At 45.0% G+C, this 12,859-nt stretch overlaps 1 protein-coding gene across 4 annotated transcripts in view; it reads left to right on the top strand.

Moving 5' to 3' along the window:
- ARHGAP44 (Rho GTPase activating protein 44) overlaps positions 1–12,859 on the top strand; it is a 146,930-nt gene that overhangs the window by 1,006 nt on the left and 133,065 nt on the right. The gene's annotated exons all lie outside the window — the stretch shown is intronic.

Raw genomic sequence — 12,859 nt, 5'->3', positions numbered from 1 at the left:
AGACAGGTTTCAGCGCAGGGAGGGAGGGAGGCCGCGGAAATGGAGGCCCAGCTCCCCTGGAAGATGAGTTAAGCAGAAGATCACAGCCAGGTAGGGGAGGGGGACCGAGGCCTCACAGTCAGGAAGAGCCAGGCCCTAGGACGCTGCGAGACCCAGCCGGCTGTGGCTGTCATCGAGGTGAAAATGGGCTACATCTGGGCTAGTGTCTTCAGAAGATGCTCCGCGGGGTGCCAGCCTCTATTGATGTTACAGAAGGGTTCTTGGTGGTTCTCTTCCAAAGCTCGACAGGCTCTGCACACAGGGTGGTTAGGTAGAGGGGATTTTTCGTGGAACTTATGTCCCTGGGGAGGGATTTCTGTTGCTGCTGTGGTCAAGGAATGCAGGTGTGCCCTACTAAGGCCGGCGGCGGAAAGCAGAGAACCAACCTTGGGTGCAGTTCAAGTGCGAGCTCAACACATCGAGGGCCCTCCGCTAGGTTTACCAAGAAACCCAATACCTTTCTTGGGTGGGAAATGGAGCCCGAACTGGCATTTGGTAGGGCGGGAGTGGGGACCTAACTGGGGACACTGAATGCCCATGTAAGCATACTGCCCTAATTACGGTGGGCATTTGAGGGCAGGGGATGTGGTGGCTTCGTATGCTTCCAGGGACGCCAGATGGTTTCCAAGTAACCATGTCTAAAATTGACTTGGATGCATTTTCCTTTCCCAAACACATGTGCTTTCACATGGGGGAGAATTTATGAATAGCAGAGGCAGATTAGCCCAGATTTCTGGCATGGTATTGCCACAGATATAGCTTCACACAGGCTGCCTTTGGATATGTTGGATGCGGAAACAGTGTTTTCCTGTCTGGGTTGTTTAGCAGATGACAGTTGAGTTGACATGTCTTTAGTGACTTGACTTCTGCATCACTCTGCTGGCTGGCCTCTGTCATCAGGTCATCGCACCAGAGCAACCACGTGACCAAGAGGCCCCTGACCGTAGACTTGGATTGCCCTTCTCACTTGGTCTTGGGGTGTCACTTTGGTGCTGGAAGCAAAATGTTAACCAGGTGTTCACGCTTCCTCCCTGGCACCCCTGAAACACAGCTCTTTCTCTCTTCAGGAGTTGTTTTGAAGTGGTAAGATTTACGAGCCTTGGGCATAAAACCTGATTTCCACCCTCATCCATGGATGTAATGACCAAAGGAAAAGGGAGGAAGTTGGGTTTCAGAATAGGTACCAGGTGGTCTTACTAATTTGAAAGCACGTTCTTGGAAGTCCAAGCAGCTGGTCACTAAGAGGTATTTTCCACTTGTTTATGGCGTCTCTGGTGGATGCTGGCGTGTGGATGAATTCTGGCTCTTCATCAGATGGCATCCGGGGTGTCCTGCACCGGGTAAAGTGGGGGCCAGCCCACTCTTGAGTATCACTAGCTTGTATCCATTTTGGTGACATTCTGAGTGAACCTTTTAGAGCAAAAACCAGTTTGTGCTGCTTTGCTGCTTGAAAGCCTCCAGGGGCGTCTCAATTCACCGAGCGCCCCAAATCTTTCCAGGGGTCTACAAGACCCTGTCCGACTTGACCCGCTCCTTGTCTTTCCATACTCCTTCTGTTCCGCCCACCCGCCTGCCCGCCCCTCCTCCTCTGTGCTCCAGCCATGATAGGCTTCCTTGCCCCAAACACACCAAGCTCATTTCCATCTAGGGGCTTTGTTCGAGCTGTTTCCCACTTTCCCTGCCCAGCTGAGGGTCTTCTCTTCCCATATTGCATTTTCCTCATCATCCAGGTCTTAGCTCAAAGGCTTTTGAGAGGCCCCCCTCCCTCCTTCACGCTCCAGCCCATCATCCTGTTGGTTTTTGTCACAGCACTCATCACTCTTTGAAATGCTCTTAGTTTTTTTTTTTGACTTCTTACAAATACAGTACCACAGAATGTATAGACTGCCACTATATGCTCATTGTATATAACACAGTGCCTTGTAGGCAGTTGGTGCTCAGTTCATGCTTACTGACAAGGTTAAAAGAGTTTACCGTAGGGTGCATGCAGGTAAATAAAAGGGGCAGCCTTGCAGTGGTAGAGAGTCCGCTTGCCAATGCAGGGGACGCGGGTTCGTGCCCCGGTCCGGGAGGATCCCACATGCCGCGGAGCGGCTGGGCCCGTGAGCCATGGCCGCTGAGCCTGCGCGTCCGAAGCCTGTGCTCCGCAACGGGAGAAGCCACGACAGTGAGAGGCCTGCGTACTGCAAAAAAATAAATAAATAAAAATAAGGGGGTGTGGGCAGCCTTTGTCTTACTGAGAATGTAGTGAGGCATGATGCTAACATTGCTTCTTAATTTCTTGAATCCGTGGAAGCAATAGGATTGGACGCTTGGAATTTAGGTGTGGGGTTGGTGGACCCCCTAGTGGAGTGGCTTTAACAAGCCGCTGGATTCTTGTCCTTGTGTGTCTTTGAAGTGACGACATTCCTGTCTTTGAGGGAAGGCTGAGAGGGGGGCTGGAGCGGTGCCCTTCCTCACGGCTCTTCACGCAGCTCGCCTTCCATAAGTTGCAGGTTTTGGAGGTCTTCTGAATATAAAACCTCCAGAGGTCAGATCCAGAGGTCAGAAAGTCCCTTTAACAATGTAGGAATTGCCGTGCTTACACGTACTCAGTGGAGCTAATAGTCTTTCCTCTGGAAGTGCTCACCTCTCCATGGAGAGGGTGCCAGCAAGTGGGAAGAGTTTCATCTCCTCCTTGGTCTGCTTCTCCCGTCTTTGCACACATTCCTTCTGCTTTGGGCTCTCTCCTCTCCTTTCACTTCAGCTCATCCTCTGGGAAGCATCCCTGGCCCTTCAAGACTGGACCACCGTGTGCCTAATGGTTCCAGCTAGCACCGGCTTTTGAGTGCGACGGATCTGGTTGGTTGGTTACTGACTACGGGATCTTGAGCTGAAATCTGCACCGTAGTCTCCTCATCTGCAAAATGGGCATAACAAGAGTTGCACTGTGGTAATGTAATAAGGAAGACCCTTTGTGTTCTATTACAAGTCAATCACTAAAGGGATGTCGCCTATAAGCTTAAATTACACATAATGGCCCACCTCTGGGAACCCTGCCTCCCAAGTCATGAGCATTAAGCTAAAATACCTTCGTTTAGCTCACAGGAGACATCCTGACCAGGCCCACCAGTGAATGACTACAGGGAGGAGGAAATTAACACCTCCCCTCTGGAGGCTGATGGGAACCAGGAAGTGTTTGGCTTTACCCCCTCCCCTTTTAGTATAAAAGAAGCCTGAATTCTAACTCAGGCAAGACAGTTCTTTGGGGCACGAGCCCACCATCTTCTGGGTCTGCTGGCTTTCGGAATAAAGTCATTATTCCCTGCCCCATCAACTCGTCTCTCCATTTATTGGCCTGTCATGCGGCGAGCAGCGCGAGCTTGGACTCGGTAACAGTAACGTGGTAATTGTGGCAATGAGGACATGAGATTACCCCTGAAAAGCACCCAACATCGTGCTCAGCACTAGGGCATATGCTCCATAAATAGTGGCTAAAAGTAGCTTCGGGCATATGCTATAACTGTTACTGGGTTGTATGCACGTGGCATTCGTTCATTCTTTCCTTCCTTCAGTAAATGCTTATTGGATGCCTGCTGTGTGCCAGGCTCTGCGCTGGTTCAGGGGCTCTTGCAGTGCAGGGTAAACAAAATCCCTGTTTTTCTCTTGGAATCTGTGTCCACAAGGCATTCATTGTTTTTGTCTCGTCTTGTTTACCTTTCCCACTAGACTTTAAGCTCCTTGAAGGCAGGGACAACTGTCCTAACGCCTGGTGTATAGTGTGTTCTCTGAAATTCTTTGGCAACTGAAGGCATGAGTGAGCAAGAGATCCCTGCATCGTAGACAAAGATGCAAGAGGCTCCTGACACCGGGCCTCTTTCATTTTGTGGTGGGAAGGGGCGTATAGAGGCCCAGCTGCACAGCTGGGCTTTGGAAAGACAGAGCAAGATTTAAGGGAGGAACTAGTTCATGCCTGACTTACATTGCCTTTTTTTTTTTTTTTTTTTTTGCCTTCAGGAGAGTCTATTGGTTGCTGGATTGAGAGGCATCCTGAAAGGCATAGAGTATTTTTCTTGCAAGTGGTGTTTGGTTTGTGTTGGGTGGAATTGGTTGGTTGGTCTCCCTGAGCTGAGATTTAGAGACCTGCTAAGTGACGGAGAAAATGGAAGTAAAACTGACACTTTGACCTGGTGAGGAGGAGGTTTTTTTTTTTCTATCTGCACAGTGGGGGTCACAGTAGCCCTTGCCTCAGAAGACTGTTAAGAGTTAAAGGGAGGGCTTCCCTGGTGGCGCAGTGGTTGAGAGTCTGGCTGCCGATGCAGGGGGCACGGGTTCGTGCCCCCGTCCGGGAAGATCCCACATGCCGCAGAGCGGCTGGGCCCGTGAGCCATGGCCGCTGAGCCTCTGCGTCCGGAGCCTGTGCTCCACAACGGGAGAGGCCACTATGGTGAGAGGCCCGCGTACTGCAAAAAAAAAAAAAAAAAAAAAAAAAAAAAGAGTTAAAGGGAGCCTGGCTTATACCAAGTGCCCAAGAAATGGTCGGTGAGGTTCCTTGTCATTTTCTGCTTCTTGCCCATTCAGTTCTCCAAAAATGCTGGCCTCCCAAGTGTAAGGGGCTTCTTAGATTCCCAGGGCTGCTGCCCATTGATGGCTGTCAGTGGGCTCTGTGCTCTCGTGCAAAACGGGGGACATTCAAGAAGCCCAGGAGTAGGCAAGGAGCTCTGGAAGTGTGAGAGAGAGGCATGGAAGGGCGGGAGCAGGGCTGGTGGGGTTGGATTCTTTGGTTTTCAAGTCTGTGAGTTGGTGAGTGGAAGGCCAAGTTTGCTCTGCACAGCCCCCGTCTTCCATTCCTAGACTGCTCAGCCTGACACCATGATTGGGCTTGGTTTCTGGTGCAGAGCCGGGCTGAGCATCACTGCTGCTGTGCAGCTCTCAGGATGTCACTGCAGTCGCCAGTGGTACCCAGATAGATGCTGAGGATGCAGCAGCCTCTAGGAGAACTGGTGCTGCAGGCATTTTTTGCTTGGGCCAAAGCAGCCGAAGCCAGCGAGGATCTTTTCCTTGAAGGTGTCTCTGAGACACTGCCTTGCCCATCAGCAGGCCTCCCGAGAGCCATGATCCAATCCATAGGGCATCATGGAAAGGTCATTGCAAATGAGTCATTGGAATGCTTGGCTCCCACCTCTATTTCCCTGTGAGTGGGACCACGTCCTCCTGTGAGTCCAGCAGGGCTGGGCAGACCCAATCCTGTCCTCCAAGGTGCATGTTTATGAGGTCTCAAAGCGAAGTTTTTCATCAGTTTTATGGAAGCCCGTGTCTGGTCACCTGCTGTGGTGTGTCTGTGTGACAGAGAACAGAATGTACTCACAAACTGATGAACGGGCTAGCAAATCTGGAGGGAATATTCTCTGCTCCTGTCTTCTTAGCTCCTTGCTGTACAGCCCTCAGTCGTCAGAATTTCCTGCAGAATTCTGTTCTCCCAGGCCTGCAAGTCATTGCGAGGGAGCCATTCCTTTCAACAGCAATTAATGACTTCCCCTCCCAGTGGCCATCCAGCAAAGAAATGTATCAGTAGTCATTAGCATTTTTCATGATGGGTAATAAGGACCAATTTTTCTTCTCTAGAAAGAGTGAATCCATAGCCATGTGAGCAAAACAGTCATTTAATTTATGGTTGTTCCTTTTAGAGGGGATAAGTAAGGAGCTCTTTTATTGATAATCAAGAGATTCAAATGCTATATTGATAATGACAACATATATTTCAAATGCTATTTTGATAACAACAGCAGATAATACCCTGAGGCTTCAGCTCCGTGTGAAGTTAGTTGTAGGTTGGAAAGAAGCTGGGGGGAGCCGGGGAGAGTTAGGGCTCTCCTGTTCGGTGCAGGGCTTCCCAGCAAGCTGGCACCTGGCACCCCACTGCCTGTGGGAAGTGTGTGGCTGTCGAGCAATTTTAAACTATCCTTTCTGTCCAGGAAGCAGATGTTTTTGCTTTCATTTTCCAACTTCAGGGTTTATTTTTAGGATAAATGTTTATTTTCCCACAGAATTCAATCTCCTTTTTTTTAACTTTCTTTTTGGTTGCATAAGTGATACTTGTTTATTGTAGAAAAGTTTTAAATTCATGGGTGGGCAAAAAGGCAAAAAAAAAAAATCACCAATAATCTCACTACCTGGAGACCACAGTGAATATTTTGGATATGGTCTTCCAAGTTTTTTCATAGGTGTATATCTATTCTTAAAGAGCTAGAGACCATTTGGTGTGTACTGTTTTGCAACCTGATTTTTCCTCCTTTGTCTTTTTTTAAAAAAATTAATTAATTTATTTTTAGCTGTGCTGGGTCTTCATTGCTGTGTGCGGGCTTTCTCTAGTTGCGGCTAGCAGGGGCTCCTCTTCGTTGGGGTGCGCGGGCTTCTCATGGCGGTGGCTTCTCTTGTTGTGGAGCATGGGCTCTAGGCGTGTGGACTTCAGTAGTTGTGGCACATGCGCTCAGTAGTTGTGGCTCGTGGACTCTAGAGCGCAGGCTCAGTAGTTGCGGCGCACGGGCTGAGTTGCTCCGTGGCATATGGGATCTTCCCGGACCAGGGCTCAAGCCTGTGTCCCCTGCATTGGCAGGCAGATTCTTAACCACTGTGCCACCAGGGAAGCCCTGGCAGGTGGATTCTTAACCACTGTGCCACCAGGGAAGTCCCTTCTCCTTCATCTTGAATATCATCCCATGTCAATAATTGTGTGTCTCCAGCATAATTTTTCAACTATATAATATTCCATTAGAGTCCTCCGGTTTCCTTTGGTAATCATGTAGCAAATATATCCTATGGGTTTACTTTCCTAGGATGAAGTCTTAGAAATAGAATTGCTGGTCCAAAGAATATGTACGTTTTTAAGACTGTGAATGTATGTTTTATATATATGAACACACACACATATTCTATTTTCATGCTCAGAAGAATTGCTAATTTCTTCTCCCCAACTCTATCAGCAACTAATATTATAACTTTGTTAATTACCTGAATAAAACCAAAACCTTCTCTTTTCTCCTCTCAAATTTCTAGTGAGGTTGAGCATTTGTTATGTCTGCTGGACATTCATGGCCTTTCCTGAGTTGCCTGCATAGACCTTTGCCCCACTTGTTTAAAGTCATGTTCATAACTTATCTTACTGACTTTTAGGTAATTGTTAACAAGCATATACAAGGTTTGTCTTATGCCATGCACATCTCCTTGTAGCTTTTTCTGCCTTTTATATTTTGTTCTATGTCATTTATAATATTTCGTGATCTCAGGTCTATTAATTTATGGTTTGTGCTTTATTTTTTATTTTATTTATTTATTTATTTATTTATTTATTTATTAGTTTCTGCTTTATAACAAAGTGAATCAGTTATACATATACATATGTTCCGCCATCCCTTCCCTCTTGCATCTCCCTCCCTCCCACCCTCCCTATCCCACCCCTCCAGGCAGTCACAAAGCACCGAGCTGATCTCCCTGTGGTATGCGGCTGCTTCCCACTATCTATATACCTTACGTTTGGTACTGTATATATTTCCATGCCTCTCTTTCGCTTTGTCACAGCTTACCCTCCCCCCTCCCCATATCCTCAAGTCCATTCTCAAGTAGGTCTGTGTCTTTATTCCTGTTTTACCCCTAGGTTCTTCATGACATTTTTTTTCTTAAATTCCATATATATGTGTTAGCATACGGTATTTGTCTTTCTCTTTCTGACTTACCTCACTCTGTATGACAGACTCTAGGTCTATCCACCTCATTACAAATAGCTCAGTTTCGTTTCTTTTTATGGCTGAGTAATATTCCATTGTATATATGTGCCACATCTTCTTTATCCATTCATCCGATGATGGACACTTAGGTTGTTTCCATCTCCGGGCTATTGTGAATAGAGCTGCAATGAACATTTTGGTACATGTCTCTTTTTGAATTATGGTTTTCTCAGGGTATATGCCTAGTAGTGGGATTGCTGGTTCATATGGTAGTTCTATTTTTAGTTTTTTAAGGAACCTCCATACTGTTCTCCATAGTGGCTGTACCAATTCACATTCCCACCAGCAGTGCAAGAGTGTTCCCTTTTCTCCACACCCTCTCCAGCATTTATTGTTTCTAGATTTCTTGATGATGGCCATTCTGACTGGTGTGAGATAATATCTCATTGTAGTTTTGATTTGCATTTCTCTACTGATTAATGATGTTGAGCATTCTTTCATGTGTTTGTTGGCAGTCTGTATATCTTCTTTGGAGAAATGCCTATTTAAGTCTTCTGCCCATTTTTGGATTGGGTTGTTTGTTTTTTTGCTATTGAACTGCATGAGCTGCTTATAAATTTTGGAGATTAATCCTTTGTCAGTTGCTTCATTTGCAAATATTTTCTCCCATTCTGAGAGTTGTCTTTTGGTCTTGTTTATGGTTTCCTTTGCTGTGCAAAAGCTTTGAAGTTTCATTAGGTCCCATTTGTTTATCTTTGTTTTTATTTCCATTTCTCTAGGAGGTGGGTCCAAAAGGATCTTGCTGTGATTTATGTCATAGAGTGTTCTGCCTATGTTTTCCTCTAAGAGTTTGATAGTTTCTGGCCTTACATTTAGGTCTTTAATCCATTTTGAGCTTATTTTTGTGTATGGTGTTAGGGAATGATCTAATCTCATACTTTTACATGCCCCTGTCCAGTTTTCCCAGCACCACTTATTGAAGAGGCTGTCCTTTCTCCACTGTACATTCCTGCCTCCTTTATCAAAGATAAGTTGACCATATGTGCGTGGGTTTATCTCTGGGCTTTCTATCCTGTTCCATTGATCTATCTTTCTGTTTTTGTGCCAGTACCACACTGTCTTGATTACTGTAGCTTTGTAGTATAGTCTGAAGTCAGGGAGCCTGATTCCTCCAGCTCCGTTTTTCGTTCTCAAGATTGCTTTGGCTATTCGGGGTCTTTTGTTTTTCCAAACAAATTTTGAAATTTTTTGCTCTAGTTCTGTGAAAAATGCCATTGGTAGTTTGATAGGGATTGCATTGAATCTGTAGATTGCTTTGGGTAGTAGAGTCATTTTCACAATATCGATTCTTCCAATCCAGGAGCATGGTATATCTCTCCATCTATTTGTATCATCTTTAATTTCTTTCATCAGTGTCTTATAATTTTCTGCATACAGGTCTTTTGTCTCCTTAGGTAGGTTTATTCCTAGATATTTGATTCTTTTTGTTGCAATGGTAAATGGGAGTGTTTTCTTGATTTCACTTTCAGATTTTTCATCATTAGTGTACAGGAATGCCAGAGATTTCTGTGCATTAATTTTGTATCCTGCTACTTTACCAAATTCATTGATTAGCTCTAGTAGTTTTCTGGTAGCATCTTTAGGATTCTCTATGTATAGTATCATGTCATCTGCAAACAGTGACAGCTTTACTTCTTCTTTTCCAATTTGGATTCCTTTTATTTCCTTTTCTTCTCTGATTGCTGTGGCTAAAACTTCCAAAACTAAGTTGAATAAGAGTGGTGAGAGTGGGCAGCCTTGTCTTGTTCCTGATCTTAGTGGAAATGGTTTCAGTTTTTCACCATTGAGGATGATGTTGGCTGTGGGTTTGTCATATATGGCCTTTATTATGTTGAGGAAGGTTCCCTCTATGCCTACTTTCTGCAGGGTTTTTATCATAAATGGGTGTTGAATTTTGTTGAAAGCTTTCTCTGCATCTATTGAGATGATCATATGGTTTTTCTTCTTCAATTTGTTAATATGGTGTATCACATTGATTGATTTGCGTATATTGAGGAATCCTTGCATTCCTGGAATAAACCCCACTTGATCATGGTGTATGATCCTTTTAATGTGCTGTTGGATTCTGTTTGCTAGTATTTTGTTGAGGATTTTTGCATCTATGTTCATCAGTGATATTGGCCTGTAGTTTTCTTTCTTTGTGACATCCTTGCCTGGTTTTGGTATCAAGGTGATGGTGGCCTCGTAGAATGAGTTTGGGAGTGCTCCTCCCTCTGCTATATTTTGGAAGAGTTTGAGAAGGATAGGTGTTAGCTCTTCTCTAAATGTTTGATAGAATTCGCCTGTGAAGGCATCTGGTCCTGGGCTTTTGTTTGTTGGAAGATTTTTAATCACAGTTTCAATTTCAGTGCTTGTGATTGGTCTATTCATATTTTCTATTTCTTCCTGATTCAGTCTTGGCAGGTTGTGCGTTTCTAAGAATTTGTCCATTTCTTCCAGGTTGTCCATTTTATTGGCATAGAGTTGCTTGTAGTAATCTCTCATGATCCTTTGTATTTCTGCAGTGTCAGTTGTTACTTCTCCTTTTTCATTTCTAATTCTATTGATTTGAGTCTTCTCCCTTTTTTTTCTTGATGAGTCTGGCAAATGGTTTATCAATTTTGTTTATCTTGTCAAAGAACCAGCTTTTAGTTTTATTGATCTTTGCTATCATTTCCTTCATTTCTTTTCCATTTATTTCTGATCTGATCTTTATGATTTCCTTCCTTCTGCTAACTTTGGGGTTTTTTTGTTCTTCTTTCTCTAATTGCTTTAGGTGCAAGGTCAGGTTGTTTACTCGAGATGTTTCCTGTTTCTTTTTTTTTTTTTTTTTTCTTTTTGCGGTACGCGGGCCTCTCACTGTTGTGGCCTCTCCCGTTGCGGAGCACAGGCTCCGGATGCGCAGGCCCAGCGGCCATGGCTCACGGGCCCAGCCGCTCCGCGGCATATGGGATCCTCCCAGACCGGGGCACGAACCCATATCCCCTGCATCGGCAGGCGGACTCTCAACCACTGCGCCACCAGGGAGGCCCCTGTCTCTTTATTTTAAAGTCTATTTTGTCTGATATAAGAATTGCTACTCCAGCTTTCTTTTGATTTCCATTTGCATGGAATATCCTTTTCCATCCCCTTCCTTTCAATCTGTATGTGTCTCTAGGTCTGAAGTGGGTCTCTTGTAGACAGCATATATATGGGTCTTGTTTTTGTATCCATTCAGCCAATCTGTGTCTTTTGGTGGGAGCATTTAGTCCATTTACATTTAAGGTAATTATCGATATGTATGTTCCTATTCCCATTTCCTTAATTGTTTTGGGTTCGTTATTGTAGGTCTTTTCCTTCTGTTGTGTTTCTTGCCTAGAGAAGTTCCTTTAGCATTTGTTGTAAAGCTGGTTTGGTGGTGCTGAACTCTCTCAGCTTTTGCTTGTCTGTAAAGGTTTTAATTTCTCCATCAAATCTGAATGAGATCCTTGCTGGGTAGAGTAGTCTTGGTTGCAGGTTTTTCTCCTTTATCACTTTAATTATGTCCTGCCACTCCCTTCTGGCTTGTAGAGTTTCTGCTGAGAGATCAGCTGTTAACCTGATGGGGATTCCCTTGTGTGTTATTTGCTGTTTTTCCCTTGCTGCTTTTAATATGATTTCTTTGTGTTTAATTTTTGACAGTTTGATTAATATGTGTCTTGGCGTATTTCTCCTTGGATTTATTCTGTATGGGACTCTCTGTGCCTCCTGGACTTGATTAACTGTTTCCTTTCCTATATTAGGGAAGTTTTCAACTATAACCTCTTCAAATATTTTCTCAGTCCCTTTCTTTTTCTCTTCTTCTTCTGGAACCCCTATAATTCGAATGTTGGTGCGTTTAATGTTGTCCCAGAAGTCTCTGAGACTGTCCTCTGTTCTTTTCATTCTTTTTTCTTTATTTTGCTCTGCATCAGTTATTTCCACTATTTTATCTTCCACCTCACTTATCCATTCTTCTGCCTCAGTTATTCTGCTATTGATCCCATCTAGAGTATTTTTCATTTCATTTATTGTGTTTTTAATCAATGCTTGATTCATCTTTAGTTCTTCTAGGTCCTTGTTAACTGTTTCTTGCATTTTGTCTATTCTATTTCCAAGATTTTGGATCTTGGAAATAGAATCTTGGATCATCTTTACTATCATTATTCTGAATTCTTTTTCAGGTAGACTGCCTATTACCTCTTCATTTGTTAGGTCTGGTGGGTTTTTATCTTGCTCCTTCTCCTGCTGTGTGTTTTTCTGTCTTCTCATTTTGCTTATGTTACTGTGTTTGGGGTCTCCTTTTTGCAGGCTGCAGGTTCGTAGTTCCCGTTGTTTTTGCTGTCTGTCCCCAGGGGCTAAGGTTGGTTCAATGGGTTTTGTAGGCTTCCTGGTGGAGGGGACTGGTGCCTGTGTTCTGGTGGATGAGGCTGGATCTTGTCTTTCTGGTGGACAGGTCCACGTCTGGTGGTGTATTTTGGGGTGTCTGGACTTTTTATGATTTTAGGCAGCCTCTCTGCTAATGGGTGGGGCTGTGTTCCTGTCTTGCTAGTTGTTTGGCATAGTGTGTCCAGCACTGTAGCTTGCTGGTCGTTAAGTGAAGCTGGGTGCTGGTGTTGAGATGGAGATCTCTGGAAGATTTTCTCCGTTTGATATTATGTGGAGCTGGGAGGTCTCTTGTGGACCAGTGTCCTGAAGTTGGCTCTCCCACCTCAGAGGCACAGCACTGACTCCTGGCTCCTCAATTTGGGATGATGTGTTGTCTATTCATGTATTCCACAGATGCAGGGTACATCAAGTTGATTGTGGAGCTTTAATCCGCTGCTTCTGAGGCTGCTGGGAGAGATTTCCCTTCCTCTTCTTTGTTCTCACAGCTCCCGGGTCTCAGCTTTGGATCTGGCCCCACCTCTCCGTGTAGGTCGCCGGAGGGCGTCTGTTCTTCGCTCAGACAGGACAGGGTTAAAGGAGCAGCCGCTTCGGGGACTCTGGCTCACTCAGGCCCAAGATCTGGGTAGGGCAAAGCGGAGAGATTCCCGCACAGAGGATCGGTGCCGACCGGCACTCACTAGCCCGAGAGGCTT

Source organism: Mesoplodon mirus, assembly GCF_964341445.2.
Source record: "Mesoplodon mirus genome assembly, chromosome: 18".
Classification (NCBI taxonomy): domain Eukaryota; kingdom Metazoa; phylum Chordata; class Mammalia; order Artiodactyla; family Ziphiidae; genus Mesoplodon; species Mesoplodon mirus.
Note: the sequence above shows the minus strand (reverse complement) of the source record. Positions and strands in the feature narration are given on the sequence as shown.